We start from the raw sequence: 22,046 nt of genomic DNA, 5'->3' as shown, positions 1-22,046 counted from the left end.
AATGGCACGACACTTGCTACCGTCCAATCTCCTGGAACCTAACCTGTGGCTAAAGATGATGCAAAAATATCAACCAGGGTCCCCATGGTTTCTTCTGTAGTCTCGTGCAGTATTTTTGGATGCATCTGTTTAGGACCAGGAGATTTATTCACCTTCATACATTCTAATGCATCCAACACGTCCTCTCATGTGATATTGAATAACTCCAAGATTTCACCACGACATTTGTTAAGCTCCCAAGTCTTCGTGTATTTCTCCACGGTAAAAACAGAGGAGAAATATTAATTGAGAATCTCACACATCTCCTATGGCTCTAGACATGCATGTCCACTTTGGACATTAAGGGTCATATTCTCATTTAGTTATTTTTTTTTCTTTAATATACTTAAAGAATCTCTTTGGTTTCACCCAAATCTTCTCAACCACGGCTATCTACTGCCCCCTTTTCGCCTTCCTGATTTCCTTCTTCAGTAAAATCTGTATTTCCCTGTATACCTCCGGGGTTTCCCTTGCTACCAGCTGACGGGCTTTGCTGGTCAAAGCCTCAATGTCTATTGACTTCCAGGGGTCCCTATTCCTATCAAGCTTGCCTTTTATCCTCACAGGAACATGTAGACCTTGAACTCTAGCCATTTCACTTTTAAAGGCCTCCCACTTGCAGGAGATCCCTTTGCCTGCAAACAAACTCCTCCAACCAACCCCTACAAGCTCCTGTCCAATTCCATCAAAATTCACCTTGTCCCAATTTAGAACTTGAAGATGTGGACCAGTATGGTCCTTCACATAACTATTTTAACATTAATAGAACTATGGTCACTGGTCCCAGAGTGCTCCCCCACTGTCACCTCAGTCACCTGTCCTGCCCTATTTCTTAGAGAAGGTCAAGTTTTGCCCCTTCCCAAACAGATCGTCCACTTACTGCTTGAGGAAACTTTTCTGAACACACTTAATAGGTACACCCCATCTCAGTCCTTAATTCTATGTCATTCCCAGACCATGTTAGGAAAATTAAAATCTCCTACTATGGCCCTGTGAGTCTCCCCAATCTCTCTGCATAATTTTGTTCCTCTAATTCCCCATTTACTATTTGGGGGTCTATAGTACAACCCAGATAACATCACCATTCCCTTCTTATTTCTTAGCTCCCCCCACAAATCCTCACTGGATGATCCAATAGTTACTTTATCTCTGATCACTGCTGTGATACTCGCTTTAATCAAAAATGAAACACCCCTCCCCTCCTTCCACCATCCCTGTGCTGCATAAAGCACCTGTACCCTGGTACATTAAGCTGCCAGTCCTGTCCCTCCATTAGTCATTTTTCTGTAATGGCTTTATCCCAGTCACACGTACCAATCCATTCTCTGAGTTCATCAGCCTCATCTGTCAGCCATCTTGCATTGATACAGATGCAATTTAATCCAAAAGGCATTCATTGCATCCTGCTGTGTTCCAGCCTAACCTGTCTCTTCACTTTAGTGTTTCTGATTACTGTATCTCTTTCCAGCCTTGCACTTGCCTCCCTGCTGTTGGGGATCCCACCCCTCCCCAACCCCAGCCAATCTAGTTGAAACCATCCTTGCAGCACTAGCAAACCTGACTGCCAGGATATTGGTCCCCTTCCAGTTCAGGTACAACCCGTCCTTCCTGAACACGTCACTTCTGCCCCACAAAAGATCCCAGCGTTCCAAAAATCTAAATCTCTGCACCAATTCTTTAGCCGCGCATTCATCTGCCATATTGTCCTGTTCTTACCCTCACTAGCACTGAGCACTGGAATTAAACTGGATATTACCACTGCCATGGTCCTGTGTTGTACTTTTTCCTAGCTCTCTATAACCAGTCTGCAGGATCTCATCCCTATTTCTACCTGCGTCAATTGTACTAACATGCACAATGACTTCTGGCTGTCCTCCCGCCCCCCCCCCCACCCCAAGTGAGAAGGTTCTGCAGCCGCTCTGAGACTCCTGGATCCTGGCATGTGGGAGGCTGCACACCATCCTGGATTCCCATTTGCAGCCACAGAATCTCCTGTCTGTTCCCCTCACTATCGAGTCTGAATAATTACTTCTGAAGTTATTCTGCTCGCATAACCCTCTGATACTGGGATTTCTTCCTGAAGCAGTTGGATTTAGCTGAATTGCTTTGCTTCAGGCAGTGGGGAGGTTCCAATAAATACACATCAGGAATCCACCATGAGTGGGAAAAACGACTGGTCATTTTTTAAAACTCCCACACATTGCTGTGATGAGCGACAGGGAAACAGAAATAGAGCAATAGACTGTTCCTTCACAGATAGGCTACATTTTTCATCTGTAAGTTAAATCACTAACATTATCAGTCACCAAGCTAGACCGTGTGAGCTCTCCTTGAACATTGTCATAACTGTATGACTCCATCACATTCTCAACTCCATGTCAGTGCACTACTGCTATTGTCATACACAGGATCAATTCATTAACAATAAATGGCCCTACTCGCTTTGAAGATGTGTTAACATGTGCCTGCATAATATAAAAATAAGCGTTTCATGTCTTCACAATATCTGTGTTAAGATGAATATGTTTTATTCTTAAACAAATACAGAAATTGCTGGAAAAGTTCAGTCTGTCTGGCAGATTGTATGAAGAGAAATCAGAGTTCAATTTTTCGGTCCAATGACCTTTCCTTTGAACCTGTCTTATTTTTAATTTATTCCCCCAGTTATTTTCTCCCACACAAGAAGAAATATCCATCCAGTATTCACCAACCACACTCTTCTCAAGATCTTATATGGTCAATAAAACATCCCTCATTCTTAGGCCGAGCTGTTAATTCTTCATAATGTAATGCCTTCATCCAAAGAACGAGTAAAGAGAAAGATCTTTGAAACGTTTCGAAACCAATTTTGTTTTCTTCAGTTAAGGCAATTATATCGACACATAATACATCAGGTGTGTGGGATATAGGTGAATTAATGTTATTTCTGCAATTATAAGTTCTGATACAGAGTAAATGAATTCACATTAGTTTGGGATTGTTTCGGACGAGAGCTGACTTAGCAAAAATGAGGAAACATATAATCCGTTAAAGAAAATGGTATGTTAGCATGAGGTGTGATTACAGAACAATGGTGGATGTATGGGCAAACAGGAAAAACATCTGTTTCCCCACTTGTACAGAGACACAGGAACAAACCCCAATTTAAAGGGCTTAGTGATAAGATGTTGTGAGGGGCAGCGCAGATGGAGGGAGCAGATAATGGTAAGCAAAGGATGGGATGATGTCAAACAACCTTATAGGAGGCAGAGAAAGACATTTGTCACTGACAAGGCCGGATAAACAGAAGTTGTGGGATTAGTCTTAAGGAAATGAGTGACGTAAGCGAAGCAGGGAACAAACAATGGAATAAGGAAAACATATGGGAAAAAAACTGTATAAATTGCGAGAGTTTGTTGGGGTTTACTGTGCATTTGTCATTGCCTTACCTGGCAATTAGACATGGCACCCACTTGCAAGTGTACAAATAAACGACTCTGTTTCAGATATTTAGTCTCGGACTGAAATTATTAAAGTGAGTGAGCTTTTGTTTCTCACAATTGGGGGCTCGTGTCCGGGATTTTCTTCCATCACCGGGGGGAGTGGCTGGCCTTGGACACTGGGAAGACGCATCCCGTTCCCCATTGAGGAGCGGTCTCGTGTCCCGGTTTGGTCTGCTCCCTTGGGTGACTGGTGTGAATCCTACAAGAGAGACATCTGAATCAGACAGTGATAGGAGGTTGATAGACAATACAGAAAGAAGGGGCCAGGCAACTCTGTGCACAGACCAAGGTAAGAAAATTGACTTTTAAGTATTGCCTTGGTGGCCGGGATTGAGTTTTAGTAGTTAATAAGGGACTAACAAAGGAACTCAATATGGATTGTGCTGTGGGTAAGGAAAAAGCCTCCGGGAAAACAAAGTAAGAAAAAGGCAATGGAAATGGAGGCGGGGTCCCTTACAACATACCTCCAGAAAGTCCTTTGGGCAGGATGTTGTGGAATTGGCAAAATAATACTTATACAAGGGAGAAAGATGATTAAATATTGTTGCTTTGTATGGACTAAGGAATCCATTCTTCGTCCCACTGTCTTCTGGCCAAAGTACAGATCGGACGAAGACTGGGTTTGTGAATATCTGAGTTTATATGTCAATGTGAGAGTGAGAGAGAGAGAGAATGAAAAGAGCTGTACAGCTGGTAGGAAGTTTAACCCTTTGTGATTTGGTATGAGTGAACATTTGTTTGTTGGTGATTGAATGTTTGTGTTTTATTCCCTGGAGCTTGAGTTCCAGGACTGTTTTGAATCTGATTTTTGTTATGGAAACTTAGCATGATTTCTTTTAAGGTTAAGGATTCTATCGAGATTATGAAGAAAAAAAAAAGAATGATAACTCCTGTTCTTTTTACAGATCATGACTGCCTTACTATCAGTTTCTAACTAATCTCTTTTATCTTTACATAATTGCGATTTATGGAGGACAGTTGAAGTTTCAGTTCAACATTAGATTGTAGTAAAAGCAAAATTCTATGTTTAATATCTGTGACCTTGGATTCAGCCATTGTTCATGCATTAGAAGTTTTTTTTTAAAAAAACTTGAGTAGACAAATTCTTTTAAGGCAGCTCTGATTATTTTACGACCTATAGTATTGTAATTGACAAATGATTGGTCAGGACTATTTAAGAAAACTAATTTTGGATCTAAATTAAAGGACTAAAACTGGGTAATTACAGTGAATTGCAAAATTGGGAACTATGCATTTTGCATTTTAACTATTAAATACTGAAGAAATGAACGTAAATATATAAATATATTTATAAGTTAGGAACAGGCTTTAAAGGTTAGTCAAGCATGAATTGATGAATTGGTGTTTGACGTTATGGGGAGCAAGAAATATTGCAATATTTCTTGAAAGAAAGAAAAAGGTGAAGAACGTGACGACTTATCCCCTTCAGGAGGTACCCATAGGGGACAAAGAGATTGGGTTTGTAAGTGCCCCCCCTCACTAGTGGGGAGGTCAGAACATTTAAAAAGGAAATGAAGGTCCTGGTTGAGGATCTGGTGGGGTTGTCTGAACACATTGATCAATTTCTGGGGCCCAGTCTGTATACCTGGGCTGAATTAATGTCTATTTTGAATATACTATTTACTGGGGAGGAAAGGGGACTTATACGGGGAGCTGCCATTAAAATATGGGACAGGGAACACCCGATTGGAGATAGGGATGCTGGACAGGGAGAGGTGAAGTTTCCCCTCAAAGACCCCCAGTGGGAAAACCAAAATCTGGAGCATAGAGAAGAAATGAGGGAATTGAAAGACCTGATTCTAAAAGGAATAAGAGAGGCAGTTCCAAAGTCACAGAATTTGACTAAAGCCTTTGAAGTTAGACAGGAGAAAGATGAGACTCCCTCAGCTTTCCTGCAAAGATTAAGGGACTCAATGCGGAAATATTCTGGAATGAACCCTGAGGACCCAGTGGCACAGGGTCTGTTGAAAGTACATTTTGTGACAAAAGCATGGCCAGACATACAGAGAAAGATACAGAAGACAGAAGGATGGAGCGAAAAACCATTAGATGAATTGTTGAGAGAGAGGCACAGAAAGTGTTTGTAAAGAGGGAGGTTGAGAGACAAAAACAGAAGGCGAAAATGATGGTAGCTACAGTAGATGAGGTAATTAAGGGGAGAATGGAACCACTAGTGAGCAACCGGAGCAGCGGGTGGCAGCATGTAGGACAGAGAGGAAGAGGGAGAGGGAGAGGACAAGGGGGAGCATTTGATAGAGGGTTTGGGCGACAGGGGCAGAGATGGAAGTCTCCACAGGAAGGATGCTATTATTGTGGAAAGATAGGGCATTTTAAGCAGGAGTGTCCTGATCTACAAAGGGAAGAAAGGGCAATTCCGCTTATGAATTTTGTTGAAGAATAGGGGTGTCAGGGGTTCCTGCCCTTGGGGGCCCACCAGGAACCCTTGATAAACTTGAAGGTGGGACCCTGTAGGGAAGAGGTAGTCTTCCTAGTAGATACGGGGGCAGCACGGTCATCGCTGAATTTTAAACCAAAGAGGGTAGAAATGTCGACACGGTCAATTACTGTTTCAGGGGTAAAAGGGGAAAGATTTACTGTTCCAGTATTTGAACCTATGATGATAGAAGGTCCTAAGGATAGGGTCACAGGGGAACTGCTGTATATCCCTGATATAGGAAGTAACTTACTAGGGAGAGACTTAATTATCCTTTTAGGACTGGAGATTGGAATTCAGGAAAAAGGAATTAGTAGTACAACTGGCGATGTTGACAGAGGATGCAGAGAGAAAGATAGACCCTATTGTATGGGCTAGAGAAGGGAATCGTGGAAAACTACAGATCCTCCCCTTACAATAAATTTAAAACGGAAAGGGGACGTTGTCTGTGAACGACAATACCCTATTTCCGTAGAAGGTAAATGAGGACTGCAGCCAGTAATTGAGGGACTGATTAGAGATGGACTGTTGGAGCCATGTATGTTCCTTATAATACCCCAATTCTTCCAGTGCGGAAATCTGATGGAACTTATCGATTGGTGCAGGATTTGAGAACATTGAATCGAATAGTACAGATCAGGCACCCAGTGGTGCCAAACCCCTACACGTTATTAAGTAAGATCCCTCATGATCACAGATGGTTTAGTGTGATAGATCTAAAAGATGCCTTTTGGGCTTGTCCCTTGGCGGAGGAAAGATTTGGGACTATCCCTCTATGAAATTTTATTTGGATTACCTTATCTGGGAACGAATGGAGAATTACCAATTCCCGAAACTAAAGATTTGTTTTTAAAGAAGTATATACTGGGCTTGTCCTCCTCTTTATCTTTCCTCAGAAAACAGGGTCTATTGGCACAGACTCCGCCCCTTGAATTTGCTGTTCACCCCATCCGGCCAGGAGATTGGATCTTAGTAAAATCATGGACAGAGACTAAATTGCAGCCGGACTGGGAAGGGCCGGACCAGGCTCTTTTGACTACCGAAACGGCAATAAGGACGGCGGAAAAAGGCTGGACTCATTACACTCGGATCAAAGGGCCAGTGGACCCTCCCGTTGAGGAAGAAGTCTGGACAGCCGAATCAACGCAAGACCCGCTGAAACTCAGACTAAAGAGACTTTGAGTAACTGACTATACAGTGGCGACGCGAGCGCGGGATTATTTCTGTAAGATTGTATATTAAGCCTTTTTGTGCTTCAGCATGATGATTAGAATGCTGGGAATGTTTAGAGTTATGATGATAGCCCTCTTGGTATTAGGATTATGTCACATATCATTTTCATATGTATTATTAATGGTTCCTGAGTCTGATAATCCACAAGTAATAGACACTGATGCATGCAGCTTAGTAAATTGTGGGACTGTAGTTAATCAGAGACAGTACCGCAGCTCAGAGATACATCTTAAGTCCTATGGGGATGGCCTCGGGGATGGTACCTGGTATTATGGTCTCGTCACAGTACACCGGGCCCCCTTCCGACCAGCTCGCGATTGTCTCGATAAGAAGTGTTAACCCAATATACTTAACGATAAGGAAAACCACATGTCACGAAGCAGTTTTTGGGGGAGGGGGGTGGGCACTTATGAGATACAATTAAATGAAATTACTGGGTAATGAGATACAACCTTTCACCCCTCCCGATGATCCTAAAGTAGTAAAAATTATAGAGGTAAAAGACTTGAAACAGACCATCGAGATAGAAACTGGGTACGGGGATGCAAATGCCTGGGTTGAATGGGTAAAGTATACTGTAAAAAGTCTGAACAAAAGCAATTGCTATGGATGTGCCTCCGGTAGGCCAGTGGCCCAGGTGGTTCCCTTTCCGCTCGGGTGGAAGCAAGACAGGAAGGGCATGAAATGTATGATAGCCCTGTATCAGGATGAGACTGCATGGAATGATAGGAATTGTACCTCCCTATCTCTGATGTTCCCTCCCTTGGAGAAGAAAGATGTAAAAGTTCCCCCCCACATTTTCCGCCGCAGTTGGAAATCACACGTCGTGTTTGCACAGGCAAGGTACAAGTCGGTCGAGAGGTTTGGGGGAGCTGAAATTATGTACAGAGATTAAGAATGTTACCGAAACGGAGAAGGGAGGGAACTACTCAGCACTAAAGGTTCCCCGAGCGGATCTGTGGTGGTACTGTGGAGGAAAAATATTGAGACCCACACTACCTCCGGATTGGAGAGGGATATGTGCAATTGTACAATTGGCAATTCCATTTACCTTGGCATTTGAGAAGGAAAGGATAGTAGGGAAAAAGGGAAGGGGTAAGAGATTACTGTTAGACACTTCTTTTGATGACAGGATTTATCTCGATTCGGTAGGAGTCCCCAGGGGAGTACCTGAATTCAAAGCTCGTAAACAGATTGCAGCAGGCTTTGAGTCAGCTCTCTTTTGGTGGGCAACAATTAATAAAAATGTAGACTGGATAAATTACATTTTCTATAATCAACAGCGATTTATAAATTATACAAGAGAGGCGGTTAAAGGAATATCGGAACAGCTTGATGCAACAAGTAGGATGGCATGGGAAAACAGAATAGCCCTTGATATGATTTTAGCAGAAAAGGGGTGTGTGTGTGATGTTAGGAGGAAGCTGTTGTACCTTTATTCCTAAAAATACTGCGCCTGATGGTTCAATTACTTGGGCCTTACGGGGATTGACTACTTTAGCAAAGGAACTGGCGGAGAATTCAGGAGTAGACACATCTCTCACGGGATGGCTTGAATCCTGGTTTGGAAAATGGAAGGGGGTGGTGGTTTCTATCCTTACTTCGCTGATAGTAGTAGTCAGGGTATTGGTGGCCATTGGCTGTTGTGTCATACCCTATATACGAGGGCTCACCCTGAGGCTGATTGAAACAGCCTTGATGAAACAGATGCCCCTAAGAGGGAATCAGACAGAGGAACTTTATTGGCTAAATAATGAGGAGATGAGTGAAACCAAAATGGATGAAATCTCTGAAATGATGCTTGCAATTTTGGGAACGATGTTTAAAAAAAAGAGACAAAAATGCAGAAGATAACAAATGGTAATCAAAAGAAAAAGGGGAAATTGTGGGATATAGGTGAATTAATGTTATTTCTGCAATTATAAGTTCTGATACAGAGTAAATGAATTCACATTTGTTTGGGATTGTTTCGGACGAGAGCTGACTTAGCAAAAATGAGGAAACATATAATCCGTTAAATAAATAGCATGAGACGTGATTACAGAACAATGGTGGATGTATGGGCAAACAGGAAAAACATCTGTTTCCCACTTGTACAGAGACACAGGAACAAACCCCAATTAAAAGGACTTAGTGATAAGATGCTGTGAGGGGCAGCGCAGGTGGAGGGAGCAGATAATGGTAAGCAAAGGATGGGATGATGTCAAACAACCTTATGGGAGCCAGAGATAGGCATTTGTCACTGACAAGGCCGGATAAACAGAAGTTGTGGGATCAGTCTTAAGGAAATGAGTGACGTAAGCGGAGGAGGGGGCAAAGAATGAAATAAGAAAAAATATGGGGATTCAAACTGTATAAATTTCGAGAGTTTGTTGGATTTGGTGTGTATTTGTCATTGTCTTACCTGGCATTAGACATTGCACCCACTTGCAAGTGTACAAATAAAACGGCACTATTAGTTCAGATTTTTGGTCTCAGACTGAAATGATTGAAGTGAGTGAGCTTTTGTTTCTCACAGGGTCAAATGTAGCGGTATGGGTGGGTTGCACTTCGGAGGGTCGGTGTGGACTTGTTGGGCCGAAGGGCCTGTTTCCACACTGTAATGTAATCTAATCTGACCTGCTGTGCCTTTTCCACCACCACACTTTATCGACACCGAATTCTCCAGCATCTACAGTCCCCATTGTCTCTTAGGTACAATTCTCTGTCAACATAATGTCCTTGTCTGATATTACTGCACATAGTTTTCGGGACATTTTCTTCTCAGATCATGGATGACAGAAACTCTCTCAATGTTTTATTGATATCGTAATGTCTGAGCAGTATTTCCAGGATGTATGTTTCCATTTATAAACAGGGAAGCATGTTCTTGTTTCGATAAACCTCCAGCATTACTCCCACATCCAAGGCAGATTGAATGGTTACACTCAATTGATCTACTAGCCCCAACATTCATTCCCTCAGTCACCCTCACATATCCCATTCAGAATGTGTAAATGTTAATCATTATTTTGAATTTTAATAAAACTGTATTGAATTGAAACGGGTTAACTGGAGCTATTTGTTCAGCGACTGTGATTGATGTCAGTCTCCGTGGATCCTAAATGTGTCACGGAAGGATTTGCCTCTTCTACTAATTAGGGATTCGTTTCAATTTGTTACCCCATATTATGGGCGGGTGCATCACTGACAGCACAAACAAGCATCAGCAGCTCCAGAGAGAGGGGGAGGAGAGATAAGAATCTGAGAACATTAAACTGAAATGTTCCAACAATGGATCAGAATCTGAGATCATCAGACTGGAATGTTCCACAATGGACAGGAGTTTAACCGAGGGTCTTTACTGGTTTCTCAACCTTGGATCTCATTAGAATTGTGGATCTATGGTATACTGATAGTTATTCAAGCTGGTTACTATCCTATCCTTGCTATATTTGGTGTAACTGGTAAATCATTCTATCTGTTCATTAAGCCAGGTTAAACTGAATTGCTTGAGGAGAAAGTGAGGTCTGCAGATGCTGGAGATCAGAGCTGAAAATGTGTTGCTGGAAAAGCGCAGCAGGTCAGGCAGCATCCAGGGAACAGGAGAATCGACGTTTCGGGCATAAGCCCTTCTTCAGGAATGAGGAAAGTTTGTCCAGCAGGCTAAGATAAAAGGTAGGGAGGAGGGACTTGGGGGAGGGGCGTCGGAAATGTGATAGGTGGAAAGAGGTCAAGGTGAGGGTGATAGGTCAGACTGGGGTGGGGGCGGAGAGGTCAGGAAGAAGATTGCAGGTTAGGAAGGCGGTGCTGAGTTCGATGGATTTAACTGAGACAAGGTGGGGGGAGGGGAAATGAGGAAACTGGTGAAATCCGAGTTCATCCCTTGTGGTTGGAGGGTTCCTAGGCGGAAGATGAGGCGCTCTTCCTCCAACCGTCGTTTTGTTGTGGTCTGGCGATGGAGGAGTCCAAAGACCTGCATATCCTTGGTGGAGTGGGAGGGGGAATTGAAATGTTGAGCCACAGGGTGGTTGGGTTGGTTGGTCCGGGTGTCCCAGAGGTGTTCTCTGAAACGCTCCGCAAATAGCCGGCCTGTCTCCCCAATATAGAGGAGGCCACATCGGATGCAGAGGATGCAATAGATGATGTGTGTGGAGGTGCAGGTGAATCTGTGGCGGATATGGAAGTTTCCTTTGGGGCCTTGGAGGGAGGTGAGGGGGGAGGTGTGGGTGCAAGTCTTGCACCTCCTGCGGTTGCAGGGGAAGGTGCCGGGAGTGGAGGTTGGGTTGGTGGGGGGTGTGGATCTGACGAGGGAGTCACGGAGGGAGTGGTCTTTACGGAATGCTGATAGGGGAGGGGAGGGAAATATATCCTTGGTGGTGGGGTCCGTTTGGAGGTGGCGGAAATGACGGTGGATGATGCGCTGTACATGGAAATTGGTGGGGTGGTAGGTAAGGACCAGTGAGGTTCTGTCCTGGTGGCGGTTGGAGGGGCGGGGCTCAAGGGCGGAGGAGCGGGAAGTGGAAGAGATGCGGTGGAGGGCATCGTCGGGGGGGAAATTGCGGTCCTTGAAGAAGGAGGCCATCTGGGTTGTACGTTTTTGGAACTGGTCCTCCTGGGAGCAGATGCGGCGGAGACAAAGGAATTGGGAGAATGGGATGGCGTTTTTACAGGGGGCAGAATGGGAGGAGGTGTAGTCCAGGTAGCTGTGGGAGTCGGTCGGTTTGTAGTAGATGTCCGTGTTGATTCGGTCGCCTGAGATAGAAATAGAAAGATCGAGGAATGGGAGGGAGGAATCTGAGACTGTCCAGGTGAATTTGAGGTCGGGGTGGAAGGTGTTGGTGAAGTGGATGAACTGTTCAACCTCCTCGTGGGAGCACGAGGCGGCGCCGATACAGTCATCGATGTAGCGGAGGAAAAGGTGGGGGGTGTGGCCAGTGTAGTTGCGGAAGATGGATTGTTCCACATACCCTACGAAGAGGCAGGCATAGCTGGGGCCCATACGGGTGCCCATGGCTACTCCTTTCGTTTGGAGGAAGTAGGAGGATTGGAAAGAGAAGTTGTTCAGGGTGAGGACCAGTTCAGTCAGTCAAAGGAGGGTGTCAGTGGAAGGGTACTGGTCGGTACGGCGGGAAAGGAAGAAGCGGAGGGCTTTGAGTCCTTCGTGATGGGGGATGGAGGTGTACAGGGACTGGATGTCCATGGTGAAGATAAGGCGTTGGGGACCGGGGAAGCGAAAATCATGGAGCAGGTGGAGGGCGTGGGTGGTGTCCCGAACGTAGGTGGGGAGTTCTTGGACTAAGGGGGACAGGACCGTGTCGAGGTATGCGGAGATGAGTTCGGTGGGGCAGGAGCAGGCAGAGACAATGGGTCGGCCGGGGCAGTCAGGTTTGTGGATTTTGGGCAGGAGGTAGAAGCGGGAGGTGCGGGGTTGTGGGACTATGAGGTTGGAGGCGGTGGATGGGAGATCCCCCGAGGTGATGAGGTTATGGACGGTCTGGGAGATGATGGTTTGGTGGTGGGGGGTGGGGTCATGGTCAAGGGGGCAGTAGGAGGAGGTATCTGCAAGCTTGCGTTTGGCCTCAGCGGTGTAGAGGTCGGTGCGCCAAACTACTACCGCGCCTCCCTTGTCTGCTGGTTTGATAGTGAGGTTGGGGTTGCAACGGAGTGAGTGGAGGGCTGCGCGTTCCGAGGGTGAGAGGTTGGAGTGGGTGAGAGGGGTGGGGGAGTTCAGGTGGCGGTTAATATCGCGGCGGCAGTTGGATATGAACAGGTCGAGGGCAGGTAGGAGGCCAGCACGGGGTGTCCAGGTGGATGGGGTGTGTTGGAGGCGGGAGAAGGGGTCGTCAGAGGGTGGGCGGGAGTCTTGGTTAAAGAAGTGGGCGCGGAGGCGAAGGCGGCGGAAGAATTGTTCGATGCCACGCCGCGTGTTGAACTCATTAATCCGGGAGCGTAGGAGAATGAAGGTGAGGCCCCTCCTGAGGACTGATCTTTCATCCTCAGAGAAGAGTAGGTCTGGAGAGATAGTGAAAACACGGCAGGGCTGGGAGCTAGGACCTGGTGTGGGGCTGGAGCTGGGTGTGGGGGCGGGGTTAGGTCTGGGGGCGGGGACGGGGATCGGCGTGTTGGCGGGGTTGGGCGTGGTGATGGCGATAGGCGAAGGGGCGGAGTTAGACGTGGTGACGGAGATCGTCGTAGGGGCGGGGTTAAGCGTGGTGACGGAACTCGCCGGGGGGGGGGGTTAGGCGTGGAGGTCGGCGTGGGGGCGGAGACACGCGGCGTTGTGGGCGTGTAGGTTAGTAACGTCACTGGGGGCGGAAGTGGCTGCGGTGACCACAGAGACAGAGTTATTCCCCATAGCCGCGGAGGTCGCGAATCTGTCGGCGATTGTCTTCATGGCGATCGCGGAGGCGGTTGTTTGGGCGGCGATCGCGGAGGCTGCGAGGTCGGTGGGGGCGGAAGTGACGTCATCGTCGGCAGCTATTGCCGCGGGCGATGTAGCGGTCGCGTGTGTAATGGCGCCAGTCTGATTTCGGAGGCCGATGGAAGATTCTGGAACAGTTGAGGAATCCGGAGTGTGGGGATAAGTACATGAAAGTTTTTGGTACTTACTTAATTTCCGATATGGCCAGGAAGAACTGTTTGTTTAGTTTATGGATCCTTCTGTGGATGAAGAACAGTCGAGGTCCTTTGCAGGTCTGTGAGAGAGTTGTCCTGAGTTGGGGCAGGTCTGTGAGAGTGTTGTCCTGAGCTGGGGTAGGTCTGTGAGAGTGTTGTCCTGAGCTGGGGCAGGTCTGTGAGAGTGTTGTCCTGAGCTGGGGCGGGTCTGTGAGAGTGTTGTCCTGAGTTGGGGCAGGTCTGTGAGAGTGTTGTCCTGAGCTGGGGTAGGTCTGTGAGAGTGTTGTCCTGAGCTGGGGCAGGTCTGTGAGAGTGTTGTCCTGAGCTGGGGTAGGTCTGTGAGAGTGTTGTCCTGAGCTGGGGCAGGTCTGTGAGAGTGTTGTCCTGAGCTGGGGCAGGTCTGTGAGAGTGTTGTCCTGAGCTGGGGCAGGTCTGTGAGAGTGTTGTCCTGAGCTGGGGTAGGTCTGTGAGAGTGTTGTCCTGAGCTGGGGCAGGTCTGTGAGAGTGTTGTCCTGAGCTGGGGCAGGTCTGTGAGAGAGTTGTCCTGAGCTGGGGCAGGTCTGTGAGAGTGTTGTCCTGAGCTGGGGTAGGTCTGTGAGAGTGTTGTCCTGAGCTGGGGTAGGTCTGTGAGAGTGTTGTCCTGAGCTGGGGTAGGTCTGTGAGAGTGTTGTCCTGAGCTGGGGCAGGGCTGTGAGAGTGTTGTCTTGAGCTGGGGCAGGTCTGTGAGAGTGTTGTCCTGAGCTGGGGCAGGTCTGTGAGAGTGTTGTCCTGAGCTGGGGCGGGTCTGTGAGAGTGTTGTCCTGAGCTGGGGCAGGTCTGTGAGAGTGTTGTCCTGAGCTGGGGCAGGTCTGTGAGAGTGTTGTCCTGAGCTGGGGCAGGTCTGTGAGAGTGTTGTCCTGAGCTGGGGTAGGTCTGTGAGAGTGTTGTCCTGAGCTGGGGTAGGTCTGTGAGAGTGTTGTCCTGAGCTGGGGTAGGTCTGTGAGAGTGTTGTCCTGAGCTGGGGCAGGTCTGTGAGAGTGTTGTCCTGAGCTGGGGCAGGTCTGTGAGAGTGTTGTCCTGAGCTGGGGCAGGTCTGTGAGAGTGTTGTCCTGAGCTGGGGCAGGTCTGTGAGAGTGTTGTCCTGAGCTGGGGCAGGTCTGTGAGAGTGTTGTCCTGAGCTGGGGCAGGTCTGTGAGAGTGTTGTCCTGAGCTGGGGCAGGTCTGTGAGAGTGTTGTCCTGAGCTGGGGCAGGTCTGTGAGAGTGTTGTCCTGAGCTGGGACAGGTCTGTGAGAGTGTTGTCCTGAGCTGGGGCAGGTCTGTGAGAGTGTTGTCCTGAGCTGGGGTAGGTCTGTGAGAGTGTTGTCCTGAGCTGGGGCAGGTCTGTGAGAGTGTTGCCCTGAGCTGGGGTAGGTCTGTGAGAGTGTTGTCCTGAGCTGGGGTAGGTCTGTGAGAGTGTTGTCCTGAGCTGGGGCAGGGCTGTGACAGTGTTGTCCTGAGCTGGGGCAGGTCGAGTTGCAGGGAATGTAGGTAGTGGCGCATGGCTGCAAGCGTGGAGCGGAAACTGAATTGCTGCTCATATTATTTAAAACTTGGAAAGGTGGACGTCAACATTTTCTAATGAAATTAGGTGGACGTCTAATGAAATATTCCATTCCTCGCAAATTGTTCTCAAACTCCATACTCCTTCTAGCCCTGCGCACATCTACATTTCTATATCGTCCCCTCTCACTAATCCTGTCCAATACCACCATCATGAGATCCCCATCTTCTCCTCAGCCTCAGTGCATCTTCTGAATAAACCATCAGTTGTGCCTTTGTTAAATCTGGATACAGTTAATCAAGTCCCTTCGAACCACGTGTCAATGACAGAATAATTGCGTGTGAGCATGTTGAACTTGTCCACTGCACAGAATCTGTCAGAGAGGCAGACACTGCATGCTGCTTAAGTCATTCGCACATAATCTAGAGGCACTGAATAATAATCTGTTCATATCTTATGAAGGAATTTGATGTAATTGAAATGAAACTATCATCATTTGTGAGAAAAAGCCCATCTGCTTGCTTCATGTCCTTCAGAGAAGTCAATGAGTTATCTTTCTCCAGTCACGCCTATGCAAACCCACAGCAATGTGTTTTACTCTTTACTGTCCTGTGGAACAGCTGAACCAGCCACTCAGTTCAAGATCCATATAACATGCTGGCTTGACCAGGGCTGCACACATCCCATGAAGGAAGAATAAAAGCAAAGTTCGCTCCCTTCCTGTGCCTGCTTTCCTTATTCCTACACTTCATTTCCATTCAGGTAGGTGACCATTCCCTATTTCAAGTGCAATCTTTCTGACTGAGTTTCTCCCCAAGAGTGATGCTCATCTCCATGGGTACCTCTGCTGCTGGCTTTATTGATGCTGACATACAGATGTAAGGAACTTTTAAATTCCACGTCAGTGGCAGTGCATAGAGAAGGAATGGGTTTTTACGTCATAATAAAGAAACAGAGACCGATAAATGAGGGAAAGAAATTATTATGATCATCGCTGAGAGTGTGGTTGAGGCAGTATTTGGGGTGAAAGTGAGGACTGCAGATGCAGGCGATCAGAGCTGAAAATGTGTTGCTGGAAAAGCGCAGCAGGTCAGGCAGCATCCAAGGAACAGGAGAATCGACATTTCAGCATAAGAAGGGCTGATGCCCGAAACGTCGATTCTCTTGTTCCTTGGATGCTGCCTGACCTGCTGAGCTTTTCCAGCAACACATTTTCAGCAGTATTTGGGGTATTGTGGACATATTTTCTCTCCTTTAAAAGGAATGATCTGATTGCAACAGAGACAGTGTAAAGGAATTTCAGCAGACTAATCCTTGGGCGATGGTAAAAGAGGAGTGAGTGAAGGTTAATCTGTAGCACTATCAGGGAATAAGAGACCATTGCATTGAAACTTGACGGTGATGGACAATCACTCGTTATGTTCTACACAGGCACTGAGAAGATGATAATTTCCATGGTTTGTATTTTTTATTTTACTCGGGATGAATGTTTCTGGATATATAATTGCCTTTGAGGATAAAATATTCAGTCAAATCCTGCTTTGATATCAGGGTCAGTCCCTCATATTTGAGCAGGTCAGTTAACCCCTTTTGTTAACATTAATAGGTGATGGTGTCTGTGTGGAGAGTGTTTTCTTCTCACAGAGGGTAGTGAATGTCAGCAATTCTCATGTCTAGAAAGTTAGGGGAGCTAGATCACTGCAAGTATTTAAAGAGCAGGTAGATGGATTTTTGACCTGTCAGAGAGCTGAAGGCTGTGAAGAATTGGGTATTAAAGAGGAGTTAATCACAACAGTAGGTCAGCCATGATTGCACACACTGGCGTGATATTCCGAATTACCTACTCCTGTTTCTTATGTTCTCATATTATGTCTTTGGAAAGTGAATGGTTGCAATTTTCCTGGAAATGCTGTTATTGAATGTTGAGGACAGGGAGTGAAAAGTATTTTGAGAGCCATCTCACTGGGTGAGATATGGGCCCGATATTCACAGGGAATCTGGGTCTACAACATGACCAACAAATGAAACACCAGTTACAGAGAGGAGACACTCTGTAAAGAGGTGGGAGGCCTCTTTTGTATCCAGCCTGGATTTCCCATCACATTTTCCAACCTACACCAAACCACATAGTGTTGAGGGACTGAATGATATCCTGTGTTACTGCGGATCAGGTCGTTGGAGCAAGCGGTCTCTATCTGCTCCTGTACAGATGGTTTTAAGGACTGAATGGAACATAGAAACATAGAACTGAGGAGCAGGAGTGGGTCATTAGACACTTTGTCATTGCTCGACCAGACAGTAAGATCAGGGCTGATCTGATTATGGTCTCTGCAGCACTTTTCTGTCTGTCCACAATTTCCTTCCATTCCCATATCTGTCAAATGTTGAACAAACCCAACTTTGAATAAATGCAAACACCCAGGTACAATACTAGGGAACTGCATGAAGCCAAAGTACATAGGCAGCACAATTCTGGAAGGCAACAGACTTTTATTTATCTGTCTTTTTCTCATTCTATTAATTCTGCTGCAGTTTATCATTTTTGATTTGTTCATGGAATGTGGCTGTTGTTGACAGGCCAACATTTATGGGCCATGTCTAATTACGCTGGAAGTAGTGGTGTTGAGCTGCCTTCTTGGAAATAAAACCTCTGGGGAAGAGAATTCCCATTTGAACAGTCTGTGAGAATTTCTCATTCTCATTCAATGTTGGAGGGTCACTGTTTCCTTTTCCAGCCTCACTTCTCCACTGATTATAACAGATTTGAAGTGTAACCTAGGTCATTTTCTAGAAAAATGTGAGACACAGTGTCACACACGTACAGACACACACACGAACGCACATGTTTTAAGGCGAAAAAGAATAAGGAAAGGTTTCCAGAGTTTCAAAGTAGTTAGACTCATATCAAACGGAAAAGCGATACGTGTCCCAACTGTTATTTTGTCTCCAACAGTATTGTCTTAAACAAGCTGCTGGTATGAGATTTCTTCCTGGAACAGTTGGATTTGGCAGGATTTCCTTTCCTTCAAGAATGGAGTGATTCCCGTGAATCCTCAACGTTTGGTAAAGATGACTATAGGATATTTTACTCTCACATTTTGCTGTCAGGAGGGTCAAAGTAAGTGAGAGGGGAGCAATAGTCTGCGGTTTATGACCATAAGATCATCTGACATAGGAACAGAAATTCGGCCATTCAGCCCATCGAGTCTGATCCACCATTCAATTATGGCTGACAAGTTTCTCAACCATATTCTCCTGCTTTCTCTCTGTAACCCTTGATCCCTTTGATACTCAAGAACTAACTATCTCTTTCTTAAATATACTCAATGACCGGACCTCCATTACCTTCTGTGAAAATGAATTCCATAGGTTCTCCACTCTCTGGCTGAAGACTTTTCTCCTTATGTCCATTCTAAAAGGTCTTCCCTTTAGTCTAAGGCTGTATCCTTGGGACTTAGAGTCTCCTACCAATGAAATCTTCTCAACATACACACTATCCAGGCCATTCAGCATTCTGTATGTTTCAATTCGATCCCCTCTCATCCCTCTGGACCCCATCAAGAACAGTCCTCAAACGTCCTTATATGTTAAGCTTTTCATTCCTGTGTCCATTCTCGTGCACCTCCTGTGAAACCATTCCAAGGCCAGCACATCCTTTCTGAGATATGGGGCTCAAAACAGCGCACTATACTCCAAATGTGGTCTGACCAGAGCCTTATAGAGCCTCAGAAGCACATCCCTGCTTTTACATTCAAATCCTTTCCAAATAAATGCAATTACTGCATTTGCATTCCCAACTACTGACACAACCTGCAAGTTTACATTGAGAGAATCCTGGAGTAGAACTCCCAAGTCCTTTTCCACTCCAGACATCTGAAATTTCTCAGCAGTCCTTGCTTTTATTCTTCCTAATAAAGTGCATGTTCCCACAATTTCCCACTTTGTATTCCATCTGCCACTTTTCCCATTATCCTAACCTGTCCAAATCCTTCTTGAGCCTCCCTGCCTCTTCGATGTTACCTGCCCCTATATGTATCTTTGTATTATCTTCAAACACAGCCAGAATGCCTTCAGTTCCTTCATCTGGATCATTAATGTATAAAGTGAATAGTTGTGGTCCCAGTACTGAGCCTTAAGGAACACCACTTGTCACCGACTGTCAATCTGAGAAGGACACTTTTATCGACACTCTCTGCTTCCTGCCAGGCAGCCAAATTTCTATCCATGCTAGCACCTTGCCACTAACACCATGGATCCTTGCCTAACTCAGTAGCCTCCTGTCGGCACATTGTCAAAAACCTTCTGGAAGTCCAGGTGGATGACATTCATTGGCTCGCCTTGTTCGAAGCTGCTCATTACGTCCTCAAGCAGATTTTTCCAGGCATGACCTCCCTTTGATGAAACCATGCTAACTTTGTCCTACTTAACCATTCACGTCCAAGTATTCAGAAATCTCATCCTTCACAATGGGTTCCAGGATCTTACCCACAGCCAAGTTTAGATTAGTCAGTCTGTAATTTTCCGTCTTTTGCTTTACTCTCTTTTTAAACAGGATTTTCCAGTCCTCTGGAGATCTCCCTGATTCGAGAAACTCCTGAAAGATCACCACCAATGCCTCCACTGTCTCATCAGCTATCTCCCTTACAACTCTGGATTGGAATCCAGGTGATTTACTTACCTTCAGACCATTCAGTTTTTCCAGCACCTTCTCCTTGGTGATGGCCACCACACCCAGCTCTGTCCACTTACTCTTTTCCATTTTTGGGATATTACTTGTGTCTTCCACCATAAAGACTGACATGAAGTAATTATTCAGCTCCTCAGCCATTTCCTTGTTCCAAACTACTATCTCTCCTGTGTCAATTTCTAGCGATCAAATGCCCATTTTTGCCTCTCGTTTGCCTTATATATATCGAAAGAAGCTCTTACAGTTTTTCTTTACATGACTGGCTTACTTACTCTCATATTTGATCTTCTCACTCCTTATTTCTTTTTTCGTTGCTCTCTGTTGGTCTTTACAAGGGTTACGACATGGCAGTGAAACTCTCTGTTAATTAAACCAAACACCCAGGAAAGCTTACCTCACCTCGTAACCTATTAGAATATGAGTGACAGAGAACTCCCAAATTTCACTATTTAAAGAAAAAAAAGTTAATTTATGTTTTAACTCTAAAAGTGGACATTACACAACAACTATTCACAACTCTATCTCTCCCATCCCCACAACTGCTTATTATCTGCCTCCAACTCTATAACAATATGCTGTTTCAATAAGGCACTTATGAAGATTACATCAACTTAATTTCAAAACCACACAGCCACTGCCGTCCTCTGTGACGTCACTCTTCTGGCTGCTGAATTCCCTGGGTCATCATATTTCTGTTTACTGTGAATACATTTCATATGAGTGTGAGGGAGTAGAGAGAATACGGAGACACTTGTCCTGACACAGCGAGAAAGGTTATTGATGGTTGTTCTGTATTGATGGGCATTTCTTCAGATCATCTCAGCATCAGGGTGAGCCTCCCCAATGTCTTGTCCATGTCTACCACGATTAACACCACAGAGCACATCCCACAGCTTCTTCAGAATCAGTTTGTGGTGATCTTGTAAACATCAAGGAGGAACAAGCATTGGTGCCTCACATATCTAAATCAAAACTGTTGTGCAAATTCTGTGCATCCTTGTGATATGCAAATATTGTAGATGCTGCGGTAATACTAGATGATCTCAAATTGCATCTAAACTGCGTTAGCTAAATGATTGCTAATGCTGTGAAAAGTAAATTTCATAAGTATATATGAGGTAGGTTGAAGTGTATGTTGTGAACCAAATTAGAGAGCAGGTTATTTCGGGTGTGGTGTTGTGTGGTCAGGAGGGCTAATTACTAACCGTGCTCTGAAGTAGCTTTTAAGGAATAATGACATTCATATGTTGCATTTTACACGGCGTCTGCATGCAATATACAATTTTTGGACATTACACTCAAATATCATGGAAGCTCGGAGGCTAGAAGGTCACATGAATTGGAAAAATACAATATGACATTTAGTGTGAGACAAACAATGGTTGTTATTGATAGAAATACTGCAAAGTCTGAAAAATACGTACATATCACTAAGTTACAAACACCAAAGAAAGGTAAGGTGACTCAATGATGGTTAACGTAAGAAATTAAAGATTGCATTAAATCTAAGGAAGCAGCTTCAGAATAATTCCAGATATTGTGTGAACCTGAACATTCTGAGAGATTTACTTTTCCGAAAATAAGGACAAAGAAAGTGTTAAGGATATAAAAAAGAACATGAAATCAAACAAACAGGAAACACACAGACTGCTGAAATCTACGGTCCATATACTAAAGGAAACAAAAGCAAGATCAAATTTCAAAATTTGTAAGGTATAGGAGAATTTATTGTGGGGAACAAGGAAATGGCAGAGAAACTACCCAGTTACTTTGCATCTGTCTTCATGGAGAAAGCTCCAGGAAATCTCCATGTAAAGCAAGTGATCACATGGGGCTTGTGGAACTAAAGACATAAAGTCAATTCGTATCAGCAACAACATAGTACTTGAAAGTGTAGCTAGATTGATCATTGCTAAGTCTGATGGGCCAGATGTACTTCATATCAAGATGTCACAAATAAAACAGCATATTAATTGAACTGTCGGTGACTGTCTTCTATTTTCCTGGAGATCTGCAAAGACCATAAGCCATTG

The sequence above is a fragment of the Chiloscyllium plagiosum genome, unplaced genomic scaffold (assembly GCF_037043375.1).
Source record: "Chiloscyllium plagiosum isolate Xiang-an unplaced genomic scaffold, Cpla_swu_hap1 HiC_scaffold_31, whole genome shotgun sequence".
Lineage (NCBI taxonomy): Eukaryota > Metazoa > Chordata > Chondrichthyes > Orectolobiformes > Hemiscylliidae > Chiloscyllium > Chiloscyllium plagiosum.
This window is presented reverse-complemented; position numbering follows the sequence as displayed.